Below are 14,028 nucleotides of genomic sequence, written 5' to 3'. Positions count from 1 at the left end.
TTATCCATCTTTGACAGTTTAAGAATAAAATGCAGAGGTTATTGTTATGACTGAGTATATTAAACAGATATTAAAAATAGCATGGCCTGTACAAAAAAAAGGCACAATATACAGTACTTCAAGCTGGCCAACTACATTAAAGTCATTCCTACACTCACTTTCATTTGATTTATTAAGAATTCTACTTATTCATTATACAGGGGAATTTAGCCTGCAACCTGCTTGCTTTCACAGTTAAATCCCCCAAATGGTTGCCATTTGTATTGGCAACAGCTGGAATCACCTGACTGTAGCTGGGAAGGGTGGGAGCTACAACATGGAGCTAGCAAAAAAGGGGACATTCTGCTCCCCTAAATTTTAAACCATTAGGGAGGGCTGCATTGAGTCAGTGACCACAAAATTCATATGGACAGAGACAATAGGCCCTCTGAACTCACCCATTATCAATATATATAAGACATTAAGACATTCTGTGCATTAAGCTATCAAGATATCCCCTCCACTTTAAACAAAACAGGGATTGTCCATATATTGCAATATACTTCAAGCTGGCCAACTACATCAAAGTCATCCCCAATCTGGCCAGCCCTACACTCACTTTCATCTCTACAACTTCGTTATATATTTTACACAGGGAATTCGTTTTACCTGTAACTTGCTTGCAGAAAGAGAATAATTTAAACTTTTTTTAAAATCTAAATAAAAGAGATATAAATCACCAAGGAGTTCCATGACCATGTAAAAACATGGAGCCAAATATCAAGGTATCCTTTAATGTCCTCAAATTGAATTTAAGATAAAATGCATAAGCTATGTTAATTACTGAAAAAGTTAGTAGTAACAAATCTGTTCCTTTGTTCTTAAAGTATACTATTTAGCTGTAATAAACCTCCACCTACATCTTGGTGAAAATGTCCCTTATTATGCTCATTACAGTTATTTATAACTTAATATTTAAGCACAGGTTTCTCCATGCATAACACTTCCAACTGTCTAAATGAAGTCTAGGAATTCCCTCGGTATAATACAGTGGAATGTTCTGTACTTGATATGTCCTTTGGGTTGATCAATCTCTCATTACTGTGGGTATGTATTGCAGTGAATATTCTCTGATTGGAGCTGATTAATTGTGTTATGTAATGAAAAGGAATTACAAATTCCCATTAGTCTTTCAAGAAATGTGCTTATGCTAAGTCAGTCATATTTATTTAAATAGGCTGGATATCTTCAGTAAAGCCATTAGCAATTAAGGTGGGCTTATAGTTAACCTGCAGGCATCAACAAATGGCATTCAAAAGTGACTCCTGCAGCTTCATGTTTTACCATTTTTGTGTAAGGATGGGAATCTATACACCAAAATATAATTGATGTAAACTTACTCAGGATGCTTCTTTGAGCACTTTTGCACTGTAGCACTGATTTATTTCTTTTTTGCAGTAACCCATAGCAATCAATCAGAAAGTTGCAGCTACTGGTCATTTATTTAAAAACCTAACATCTTGACTTATGGTTCACTGCACATGGGCAAACTTAATACTTTTTTTATTACATAAGGGGGATAGACTGCTAATACTGGGCTTTTGACTCACCTGAGAGCAACTCAAAGGTAACTAAATATACAGAGAGTAAATGAAAAGTGTATAGACAATTAAGGTCTCAGTTACCTAAATACTAACCTTCAAAGAAAGCTGTTGAGCTGAAAGCCTATCTAGACTAAAACTGCTAATAAATGAAGTCTAAAGCTACTAATATCTCAGAAACATCAAGAAATAGAAAATGTATTTAAATTGCAAAGGTGCTCAGTAATCCACTCTGAATAAGTATCCATCTACCCATTTTTGGTGGTTTAGATCATCTTTAAGGCGGCAATACAGATATAGAAACTGGTATCTTTGTTTTTTGGCAAAAGGGTAAACTTGATGGATATGTGTCTTTTTGCATCATCACCTACTATATTACTACAAAGATCTTTAGAGGAGGTTTTAACTTCTGTTTTAGTGAAAAGAGGCATCATAGCAAGTGTTAATTTGCTAGATACTGAGTGGTGTGATAAGCCACCACCACATCAATAATGCAAATGTACAAATAAAGCTAGCAGTGACCATTATATAGTGTCATTTGATATGTTACCAAATCAGGGTATAGTGCATTAACCCAGTTTTTTTAATTAAACATAATTGATCATTGTAAGTATTTCTATTCAAACTGTAAATGCCCTGCTTGTAAGAGCCTTCTAATTCTCCAAATACTTTTCATCCACATGTTGAGTTTACTTAAAGATATATACTTTTTATCGGTAAAAGTTGTGGAAAAAAAAACATGCAAATTTTTCAGCTAAAAATCCAAATCCAACTTTCGTCAGTTAAAATTTGCCAAGCAGACAGCTCTCACTGCAAAAAACATGTAACACTTGTTTGGCTATGGAATGGTTAAAACCAGGCTAGTAGTGATGCGAGAGCATATGTGAGTAGGGATCAGGGTTTATTATATGCCTGTCTCTATCTCTACTCCGCGGCCCTAGACTGAGGCAACATTGCTGTATAGGAGAAATACTCCCAGATCTAACAACTCAACTGCACAACTTACAATTCAACATTGAATCCCATCTGCCATTGTGTCAAGATCCTGCTGCAGGGATGCCACATCCTGGATGCAATGACTTGGGCTGCATAGTTTTGTATCATCTGCAAACACTGATACGTTACTTATAATTCCCTCCCCTAAGTCATTAATGAACAAGTTAAATAAAAGTGGACCTAGTACAGAACCCTTTGAGACCCCACTAAAAAATGTACTTCAAGTAGAGAATGTACCATTGACAACCACCCTCTATAGCTGATCCTGCAGCCAGTTTCCTATCCATATACGAACAACATTACAAAGACTAACATATCTTAGTTTAGAAAGCATGTAGTACAGACAGAATCAGTTGACCCCCACTGGGCACAACATTTCTCTAGATGTTTCTATTTTATTTCCCTAGTGATGACAAAAGAAGGGAAGGGGGGAATGAAGACTAACTGGAATGCACTTTAGCCCTTCTGTGCAAGTGCTTTAGTAACATAAAGCAGAGAGAATTTATTAAATGTTAAACCTGTAGTGGCATTCTGTGTACCAGGAGAGGGGTTTAGCATTTCACTAGTTCCCAAGTGTCTAAAGGTAGAACTTAACTACCGTAGTCAACTTGAGGGGTACCCTGAAAGGCTGTACTAGTACTGTAATACAAGTTACTGGTATGTTTCTTTTAAAGAATTGAACCTGTGTTAGCCCAGTTGCTGCTAACAATTGGGAACCATTAATTCCAATGTAATTTAGCCCTCTGTACATTGTGCACCCCACTGTCCTGTAAAATACGCAAGTGCTTACCTTTTAGGGTAGAGGCCAGGAATATTACATGTAAACCACTTTAAAGTAAATCACAAGGAAATTGGCAATCTAAAGAGTGATACCTGCTTTATCAAAAGTATGAACAGAAAAAATATAGTTTAAAGGAGTTATGTAATAAAAGTCACTAAATTTGCCCAGGAACAGTAACCCATTGCAACCAATCAACAGGAAGCATTTACTGGTCACCTGTTTAAAATCAAACATCTTATTGGTTGCTATTGTCACAATCTCGCTGAGGAGACGCCATGGAGAACCAGGAAGTTGGGAGCCTGAAGACTGGGTAACCCGGAGTGAAACCATAAACCATGGAATTGATGTCAGAGGCCATGATGATCAATGAAAGGAACTTTAATAAACATAGTGAAGTGAAAACAAGTAACAGTGCACACTATGGATATACAGACTTAAATAGTTGAAAATGGCAGACAGAGACACAATCCAAAATCAGCCTGAAGGTCAAGGCTAGCAGCAATCAAACGGAGTCAAGAACAGGCCAAGGGTCAGAACTGGGGAATCTGAGAACAGGACAAGGAAGGGCACTGGAGAACTAGAACAAGGCAGAGATCAGGAACAGGACACGGAATCTGGAGCTTGGAATCAGAAGAGGGTCACAAGATCAATAATACAGGAACACAGAACATGGGAATCAGAGGCAGGGTCACAAAAACAGCTTAATGACCAAGCAGGGTGCAATGGCCAGGGACAGGCTTATAAATGGTCATGATTACAAGATGGGAAACACATGAGGATAATGAGGTGGGGGGGGAGGAAAGGGAGCAGACAGAAAATACCAGGAGAGCGACAAGAGAATTGGTCAGAATGAGCCCAAAATGCCTCCAGTGGCTCAGGAGGTAAATGCATGTTGCTAGAAACACATCAACCAGTGTTTGAATCCTGATTGATCCTGACAGCTATGGGTTACAGCTCCTGGGCAAACTTCATGCCTTTTATTACATATGGGGGTAAGGCTTAATATTAGTAAGATAACATATTACACATTATAATTACAGACTGCAGAACCAAACTATTCATTTTTCTGTTTGCAAAATTGCTAAATTATATGCCAGGCTCTGGTGTTGCATTCAATCAAATTCATATATAATACAAAAGATATTTTTCATTCAAAGTTTTGATAAATCAAATCCTTAGGTTACATTTATTTTTTTTCTTAAAATTTGAACCACATGTGCTATCCACTGATCCAGATAAAATGGAATGTATCAAGATAATGAATGAAATTAGCATCAATGTTTTTCACAAATACAACAGTTCTGTCTGGTCTAACATTTCCTGTGCATTGGCCATTACTTTGTATGTTACTTTTTTGGCTACAGTTGAATTCACTGCTCATAATCCTTATGTATTGTATTACAATAGTGGAGTTTGCTTGCAGTTCTCAGACCTCTTGTAAGAAAGAATTATGACTGTGAAACAAAACAGTTTTGTGTTTTACCCTGGGGGATAAACTGATTCGCCAGACAACCAGGAAACCAATTTTGTAATTGGCATTTAGAAGACATAGCCATTTATCATCACTTCGTGCATGTCTCAGCTTACACACAAAATTTAAAATGAAGAATACATTAGAATGCCTCATTTACAGCATATTTCAGTGGCTATATATGTGCAAGAAGAGGACACGTGGGTCTGTTGAAAAGTAATAGATACATACATTTCCTGCCATAGCTACAATATATGCAGAGCTCTGCATTATTTCACTTTTCCAACAAGCAAGCATTACAAAATTGAGCCTTATGAAAGCCTAATTTCATAATGTTTTCAAGCCAATTATGCAGACTCATTTTCTTAAGTACCTCCAGCACAAGACTCCAGGCTCAAACTGGATTTAAAAATAGGGCCTGGCATTTATTAGTACACAGAGGCCTAAACTCCCTACCAGCCCACTAAATAGCAAATGCCTATAGCATCTCACAGTAGCCCCTCTAGAATTTGCTTAAATCTACAGATTGCCAGTCCAGGCATGATCCCATCCACAAAAAAATGCAAGAGGAGTTTATAGCGACTTGTAAATGCAGTATTTTGAACATAGAGACCTGTGGCCATTCACAAAATGATGTACACAGTGTAAGTTTGCAAAAAAAAACCCACAGCATTATGAACCTGTTGTTTGCTCTTTGCACCCTTCCCTGCATATGGTAAATTAACCCAAAATTCTCTATTTGGTGTTGAGGTTCCAAGAAAATGTGGCCAGTTTTATCTACCACCAGTAATAGATAATTCTGAGGTTCTTAATTTTAGAAACACAGATATACATACCTATATAAATATAAAACACATAAAGCATTGACATAAATACCCAAGACTCCAGGCTCAAACATTCTTGCATATGATATAGTAGCGTTCCAAAATAACGAGATTTTGAAATAAGGTTATTGAATTCATCCAGGACAAGGGCACCTTCCCTAAAATCCCTAATCTACATATATCTATTTTTGTGATTGTAGACGAACTAGTCCCACATAACACAGAACATGACCACTGGAGATCTCTCCTGTTCTAGATAAAAGATCATATTAAATTGGAAGAGTGACATCTCTTTTTCATTGGAAACACTGGTTAGAGTTAATAAATTAATACAATAGGGGGGTGCCCTGCCACATGACAAAATCTGGGCCAGTTGCGCAGCCGCTGCACACTAAGGGGCAGATTTACTAAAACTAGAATTTTTCTGGCCTTGAAACTCATCTAAATTCGACTTGGTATTTTTTTGAATAAAACACAATCTTTCTTTTATTTATTAATTTTCACAATAATGTTGGTAGGGGCGAACTAAAATGTCGAGTTTATTGTCCGAAAATCCCAATTCTTTTCAGCAAAAAAAATTGAGAAATTCATGACATGACCGTTCATTTCCATGAATCCGCTTTATTTTTCCCAAACAGGAATTGCTTTTGCAGCCATTTTAGGAGCACTGGCACTAATTATTGGAAAACAACAATAATGTGACTAAGTTGAAAATGTGTGAAATAGAAAACAGGGATGAGATTAAATTCCCCTTGAAACTGGTTAAAATAGAAAATAATGGTGGGACTTACGTCCCCTTGAAAATGTGTGAAATATAAAACAATGATGGGATTAATTTCTTGAAACTGGGTGAAATAGAAAACAGTGGGATTAACTTCCCTTTGAAAAATGTGTCAAGGACAGGCTGTCACTGAATATGCTATTCCTCTACTATTCTAAGCCTCCATAGGACTCAATGGTTCTTATAAGCTTAAACCTGCTGTGCTTTTTGTCAATCAAAAGAAGTCACAACAATAGTGGTTTTAAAAAAAAAAAATCTAAAATTTTTCAAGAAAATGTTTTTGAGAAAAAAAAACAAAACAGACATATACTGCCAAAAAAAACATACGCAAATCCTCCCCCCCCAAAAAATCCAAAATGTTAAAAAAAATCAAACTTTTCTCAGAAAACCTTATTAAATGGGTCCCTAAGTGTAAAAAATATTACATTAAATAAACCCAATATCATTGTTTTGCCCTTAATGAGGATTAGTTACATCTTATCTGAGATCAAGTACAGGGAACTGTTTTATTATTACAGAGAAACAGGAAATCATTTTTGTTAAAATCTGAATTATTTGATTAAAATGTCCATTGGAAATGACCTTTCTCTAATGCTGAGCTTTCTGGAGAACAGGTTTCTGGAAAAGAGATCCCGTACATTTACAGAGTTGTTTAATGACATTGCAATTGCAATGAGGAACAGACTTTAGAAGCAAACTATTTATACAGAATATTTATTCTGTATATTTATTGCTTATTTTAGAATCTTAGATTAAGTCTATAAAAGTTGTAACTGCATCACCCGTTACCTGCCTAGCTAAGCAACATTAGTGATTCACACCAGGGTAGGGTACCCCCCACTAATATTTATCCCTTATGCCACCATACTATAGTAGGGGAAAATGGATCAACAATATGATCCCACAATGATAAAGAGAAACCTCATTTGTACATTGCTATCAGTGACCCCATAATGACTTGATGGAATAGCAAATAGATCATGTTAATCTATAAACTCTATAAAAACATCCTGTTATTATCGTAAGTACAGTAAGCCAAACTTACAATGTAGTATGCTTAACATTTTTTCACCAAAGTTTAATTGTCATAACCATCATAGCCAACAGGTCTTATATTTCTTCATAAAACAAATGGTTCAGCTAATTTTTTTTTTTAGCACATTTTTCCGTTCCAACCGTTTAGGAGTTATATATTTTCTCACCATGAAATTTATCCTTCTGCATCTTCACTATAATATACAGATATGTCCAAACTATACATAATATGTTATAAATTAATAAAACAAATATTTCTCCTTTGAAATATAGAGAAACAGCTTCATTTAATAATGTAGTAACATATACAGCTGGGCTGCCCATCTGTTTTCCCAGGGGCTACTATGCAGTCCTTAGAGGAATGTTGATGTCCCAGAAGTTCAAAAGGGCTTTCATTTTGACTTCTATATTTTATTACAATTTAGCCAGGGAACATTGGATTTTTCTAGACAATACCCACCAACACTGTACTAGTTGTAATGCTCTAATTTATAGTGGTCTGAGTGACATAGCAGTAGCACTGAAAAAACAAGAAAAGCAACACAAAATATTTGCTTGTTCACTTCAAAATGGATTACCAGAATTGCACCTAAATAATGTATTAGTTATTAGAGTTTCTATTACACAAAGAAAAACATTACAGCTAAATAATGCATTTCACGGATTGGTTTTATTCTGCTGACTATTTTACACTTCCTAACAATAAGAATACATAAATAAATATAAATATGTAGGCACATTATGTTTTCGAACATGACACTAATTAACTATGTCATCATTTTTGTACTTCATGGCTAGTATATCATTACAAGTATTCATAGTATAGTGTTATACATAAAGTCAGTGTTTTAATGCTTATTGCTCATGTCCTTTAAAGGAGCAGTTCAATGTAAAAATAAAAATGGGCAAAATAGATAGACTGCGCAAAATAAAAAATGTTTATAGCTAGTTAGTTAGTTTAGTTAATATAGTTAGTTAGGCAAAAATATAGTCTATAAAGGCTGGGGTTGGCAGATGTATAATATAATGATCAGAACTATACTTTCTGCTTTCCGCTTTCAGTTATGTCCCATATGCCCAGGGGTGGGCATATGGGACATAACTGTTCAGTTACTTTGCATTTGAATCTGGTGTCTTTACATTTGATTGTGGCTCACAAGTAAGAAAGTTTGGGGACCCCTGCTTTAAGAGCTCTATGTAAAAAAAAGAATTCAAATTATAATCTTATGAAAAGATTTATTTCATATTAATTGCATTCCAAAAATCCCCCTGTACTCATTAAAAAGTGGCTTGTGTATATATTACTAACTTACCCACATTCTCCGTTTGCACCATTTTATCTTGTGCATTATTTTTTACTTCATTGTAAAATGTAAAGGGACCGCCAGGAACTAAAGCATAAGGGCTCATTTTGATTATCATTTGGAAAAGGGTCAAGTGGTATAATTTTCAATAAACAAAAACTCTATATATCTTTAGTAATTCCCCAGTATGCAATTATTAGCCCTGCTTAACTTCATGCTTTGCTTTTTATGATGAGGTAAGTAAGAAGTTGGACAGTGGGGATGCAGTAGATATAATCTATTTGGATTTTGCCAAATGCTTTTGATACAGTGACTCACAAATAACTGCTTTCTAAGCTAAGGTCTATTGGTCTTAGTGAAGTTGTTTGCACATGGATAGGAAACTGGCTACATGGTTGTATACAGAGGGTGGTTGTTAATGGTACATTCTCTACTTGGAGTAAGGTTCTCAGTGGGGTCCCTCAGGGTTCTGTACTGGATCTACTTTTATTTACATAATTCATTAATTATAAGTAATGTATGAGTGTTTGTTGATGACAAAACTATTTAGTCGACTTAATTCTATCTAGGATGTGGCAGCATTGCAGCAGGATTGGGCAACTAAGTGGGCGGCTAATTGGGCAGGTAAGTGGAAGGTGAGATTCAATGTGGATCAATGTAAGGCCATGCACCTGGGATGTAAAAATATGCTAATATTATAAGTCACTTATACCTGGACTACACTAGGCAAATCCATAATGGAGAAAGAACCTTGGACCTTGAAGTTGATCCAGGGACTAGTTTGACTGTTATCTTGAAGTCACAAAGGCTTCAGAAAGTTTTTTTTTTGTTTTACTCTGGATACACTAGCAGTTAGGAAGGTTTCAGGTAGACATTAAAGGTTGAACTTAATGGACATGTGTCTTTTTTCAACCTAAGTTTCTAGGTTACCCTTTTGCACAGTTCCATCTTGCATTTTGAATACGTACGTATGTATGTTTTTATTGATATACTACTTGTGTACACAGGCTGTACAGCAAAACAATAAATGAATAAACAAACAAACAATTACAGAGTACAATAATAATTACAAAAGCGTGAAAAGTACAGTTGTATTAAAGATTCCACAGAGCTAAGTGACAAAGAGACAAAAGGGTGGAGGCCGCTGCCCTGTAGAACTTACAATATAAATGGAGGTTATTAAGTGCTGGAGGTCACAGTGGGTGAAACTGCAATATAAGTTAGTTCCCAGATCAGGTGCTGTGTGAGTTCTTAAGACAAACTGAGGGAGGGTTCTCTCCAGAGGAATTCAGGGATGGCATTCCAAAGGGAGTTATTTTCTTCTTAATGGGAAGCCATGATAAGGACTTCAGCATGGAAGGGGCCTGTACTCTCTTGGGTGAGAGGAGGTGAATTCTGGCAGCAGTATTTAAAAAAGACTATAGGGGGGAAAGATGGGATTTAGGGGGACCAGTTAGTAGCAGTAGTGTAATACCTGGTGTTCCAGTGGGGTGGCGGAGACGCCCACCTCTTTGTGTGCGCCGATTCGCGTGTCTTGTTCACCCGGCGCGCGGAAGTACACGCGCATCCTTTTAAACCCAGTGCGCTGCATGGCGTCATCGCACAAGGCATGAATTTCAAGTATTTAAAGAGCCTGTGCATGTTTTCAGTGCCCAACTTCGGTTTTGCTTCCTGGTTCCAGTTTTGCTTAGTTTGATTGCTGATTTGTGTTTAACCCTTGCCTGACCTTGACTTCGCTGTTTTGCTGCCTGTACTGACCCTTTTGCCTGTTTACTAACTACGCTTCTGGATTTTGACCCTTGCCTGCCCAGAACATTTGCCTTGGTCCTCTCACAATAAGTCCTGGTGGCACCCGAGTAGCGGAGGGCTCCTCCCAAAGTGAAAGGTGGCAGTTATAGGCAAAAGAGTGAGCTCTGGCCGGGATCTTGGCATTTGTTCTGGGTTTGGGATACCGTGCGTGACAAGTAGTGAAGTTTAGAGGATATTTACCCTTTAACTAAATATTAATTTTCAGTGTTCACAACATTGCTATTTATACATTTCTTTAAACGTGTCTTAATTTTATGAATCTGAAATAATTACAAACACTGCCAGTCACCTAGTAAGTTAAAAAAACATTCATTACAAATTGGTTAGACTAGGGAATAATCTTAAAACTACCAACATTCAGCAAGTAAATATTAATGGTTTGATTAAAGCCTGAATAAAATAAACTGACAGGGCACTTAATATTCAGGCTTTACCTGCAAACACATTTAAGAAACAGAAATCCAGATTACCATAGCACATGAAAACGATATTTTTCTGAGCCTATAAAGATAAAAACTTTTATTCATAGAAAATAAGAAGGTTTCTTGATTTATTAAGGATGACTTCTGGGTCACATGGGCTCACTTAAAACATTATCTTAAATTTGGCGTGCAAGTTTCTTGTAACAGATACCGCAAATCATTCTGCTGCTCAATATATTTATTCTTCTGGGATACAAATGGCAATTGAGTCTTGAGCATACAGCTTTAAAAGCTTCTAAGTGAGACACATTAAGATCTGAAATTTCGTTGTTTAATGGGAGCTTTTATTGACCTGCTGCAACCATTACACATTTGTCACAATGATGAACAGATGTCACTTTATGCTTCTTTGGTAGCAAAGATGAGGCAATGCCATTTATATGCAACACTGGTAGATTTTAGAATTACACAGAAATTCTTTAATTGCTCCCGACACTTTGATATACAAAAGGCCATGATTTTACTGTGAAGATTATATATTTATATGTGATGACATTAATGAAAATGGAACATTATATTATGTTCTGCGTTACTCTAGCAGAACATGGGTCATGCTCTTGATGTCAAACACGAAGCAACAAGTTTCTTAAAGATGATGGATACCACTATGGTATTAACTCCACTGCAGTAGTAAAACTACAGGGAGGGGACTATGTAGCCTTTCTTGCTGGTTGGTTATAGTGAAATACAGGAGTAGGGGGAAGTTGCCACTTTTCTTTGTAAATCTGCATCTGTGCTCTCACTAATGGAATAAGTACATAAAATTAGGTTTTTGAATTGAAATTCCTGCTTGCAACAACATATTGTGACCCACCACCCAAGATATGCTGTATACAAGGTCCCTTTGTAGCCTATGCAACACGTGTGCTTTGGGTTACAAAGCCACAATGAAATCTGTGATGGGAATACAAAGTCAAACATATGTATGGAAATGTCACTATTTATATTACATTAACAATGCATTGCTTTATAAATCAGACCTTTGTGTTCAAAAATCACTTTAAAATGTTTAAACATCCAAACACATTTTTGGAACTAAATGATGTTTAATGCCATTGGGACTTAAATCACTATGACGGATCAGAGATTATATTTATTAAAAGGGCAAAATTATACTGAGTATAAAGCAGCAGATAAATATTTTTTGGCACAGTAACTACAGACATTACTATGTTCAAAGCTGCCTAGTTTAAAGTGATTATTCTCTGAATAATACCTATTGATGTTTAGCAGAAGGAGTACATTGTCCTTGTTTTCTGTATCCCTTAAACTCCTTAGAGTATTTCATTTTATTGATGATAATAATAACATGTTTTGAACATGACAATTATAGTTATAATTTTTCCAAGTAAAGAAGGAAAGGAAATATAATACAGTTGCATCTGAATGGGCAGTGTGACTCTTTAGAACCTACAGGAGCCCACTATTCTGTCCCCCATGTAAATAATATTTTTATACATGCAGCATTGCATTTAGTGCATAGTGGCATCAGCCAAATTTGTCTTTTAGAATCCACACCCTGGGCAAGGTCACAAATTCATGCACATTAGCCTCAAGTCTATGGGGCCCATTTACTTACTCACGAACGGGCCGAATGCGTCCGATTGCGTTTTTTTCGTAATGATCGGTATTTTGCGATTTTTTCGGAAAATTATCGCGACTTTTTCGTTACCAATACGATTTTTGCGGAAAAACGCGAGTTTTTCGTAGCCATTCCGAAAGTTGTGATTTTTTCGTAGCGTTAAAACTTGCGCAAAAAGTTGCGATTTTTTCGTAGTGTTAAAACTTGCGCAAAACGTCGCGCCTTTTAAGTTTTAACGCTACGAAAAAAGCGCAACTTTTCGCGCAAGTTTTAACGCTACGAAAAAATCGCAACTTTTGGAATGGCTACGAAAAACTCGCGTTTTTTCGCGCAAATCGTATTGGTAACGAAAAAGTCGCGATAATTTCCGAAAAGTCGTAAAGGCGCCGAAAAAATCGCAAAAAATACGAAAAAGTCGCAAAATGTTCGTTTTCCAATCGGAATTTTTCCAATTCGGTCGGAATTCGTGTCTTAGTAAATCAGCCCCTAAGTCTTGTGCATGTCCATTATTCTGTGATCTCCTCCACTTTGGAAATGAAGTGCAGGCATACAATGTGTCACAGACACCATTGCAGACTCTCCAATACCTGCTCATATTAGCTGTCCCTCCAGTAGGAATGCTATTGTCATGTCTTCTAGGTGACGCTAGGTTCCAAAAGCAGCTGCACTTGGGTAGACATATTTTCTACAGAGAGAGGAATTCTATTGCGCTTGCCTATTATGAATTTAAGGCAGTGGGAAATTACATCAAAAGAAGCTAAGAAGGTGGCCAGATGGTTTAAGAAATGTCAACAACTTGTAGAGCTCTGTACTCATGTAACATGGTGTCCTCTGCCCTCTTGGGATACTTAAGCATTAACTGGGGTGTGTGGTACTTGTTTAAGGGACCTCCAACATCCACTCAGCAATGAATAAACTGGAGGTTCATGCAGTTTAACTTGGGACCAGTTTATTAACAATCAACAGCACAATTCCATATTAACACTTTCAACACACCTGACAATTGAGGTTCACCAGGCAACTGGGTCCCAGCCTGATGCCTACTGCTCCTTCCATCTCATCAGGGACACCGTACCTTCTTACAGACTTTGAGCATAGGTGTCAGCCTTCCGTTCGAGGCACACTAGTCGCTATTTCACCCAATGTGATGTACCGCTAGGACACTTGTCTCTCTCTCTCCTTGATGGAGCCTACACTGCTCATCTACCAAATCTACCACTGACTTTCACCACCTGCATTGAGCTCCAAATAATCCACCCTATGATTATCTAAGCTAACTATTCCTACAAGATACCTCTCTGAGGTGGCCTGCCTGAGGCTTCCTGATGAACACAGCTTGCTAGTTCATAACATAAGGTTTATTTACTAAAAATGTATTCCATT

Source organism: Xenopus tropicalis, chromosome 2 (assembly GCF_000004195.4).
Source record: "Xenopus tropicalis strain Nigerian chromosome 2, UCB_Xtro_10.0, whole genome shotgun sequence".
NCBI classification, from domain to species: Eukaryota; Metazoa; Chordata; class Amphibia; order Anura; family Pipidae; genus Xenopus; species Xenopus tropicalis.
This window is presented reverse-complemented; position numbering follows the sequence as displayed.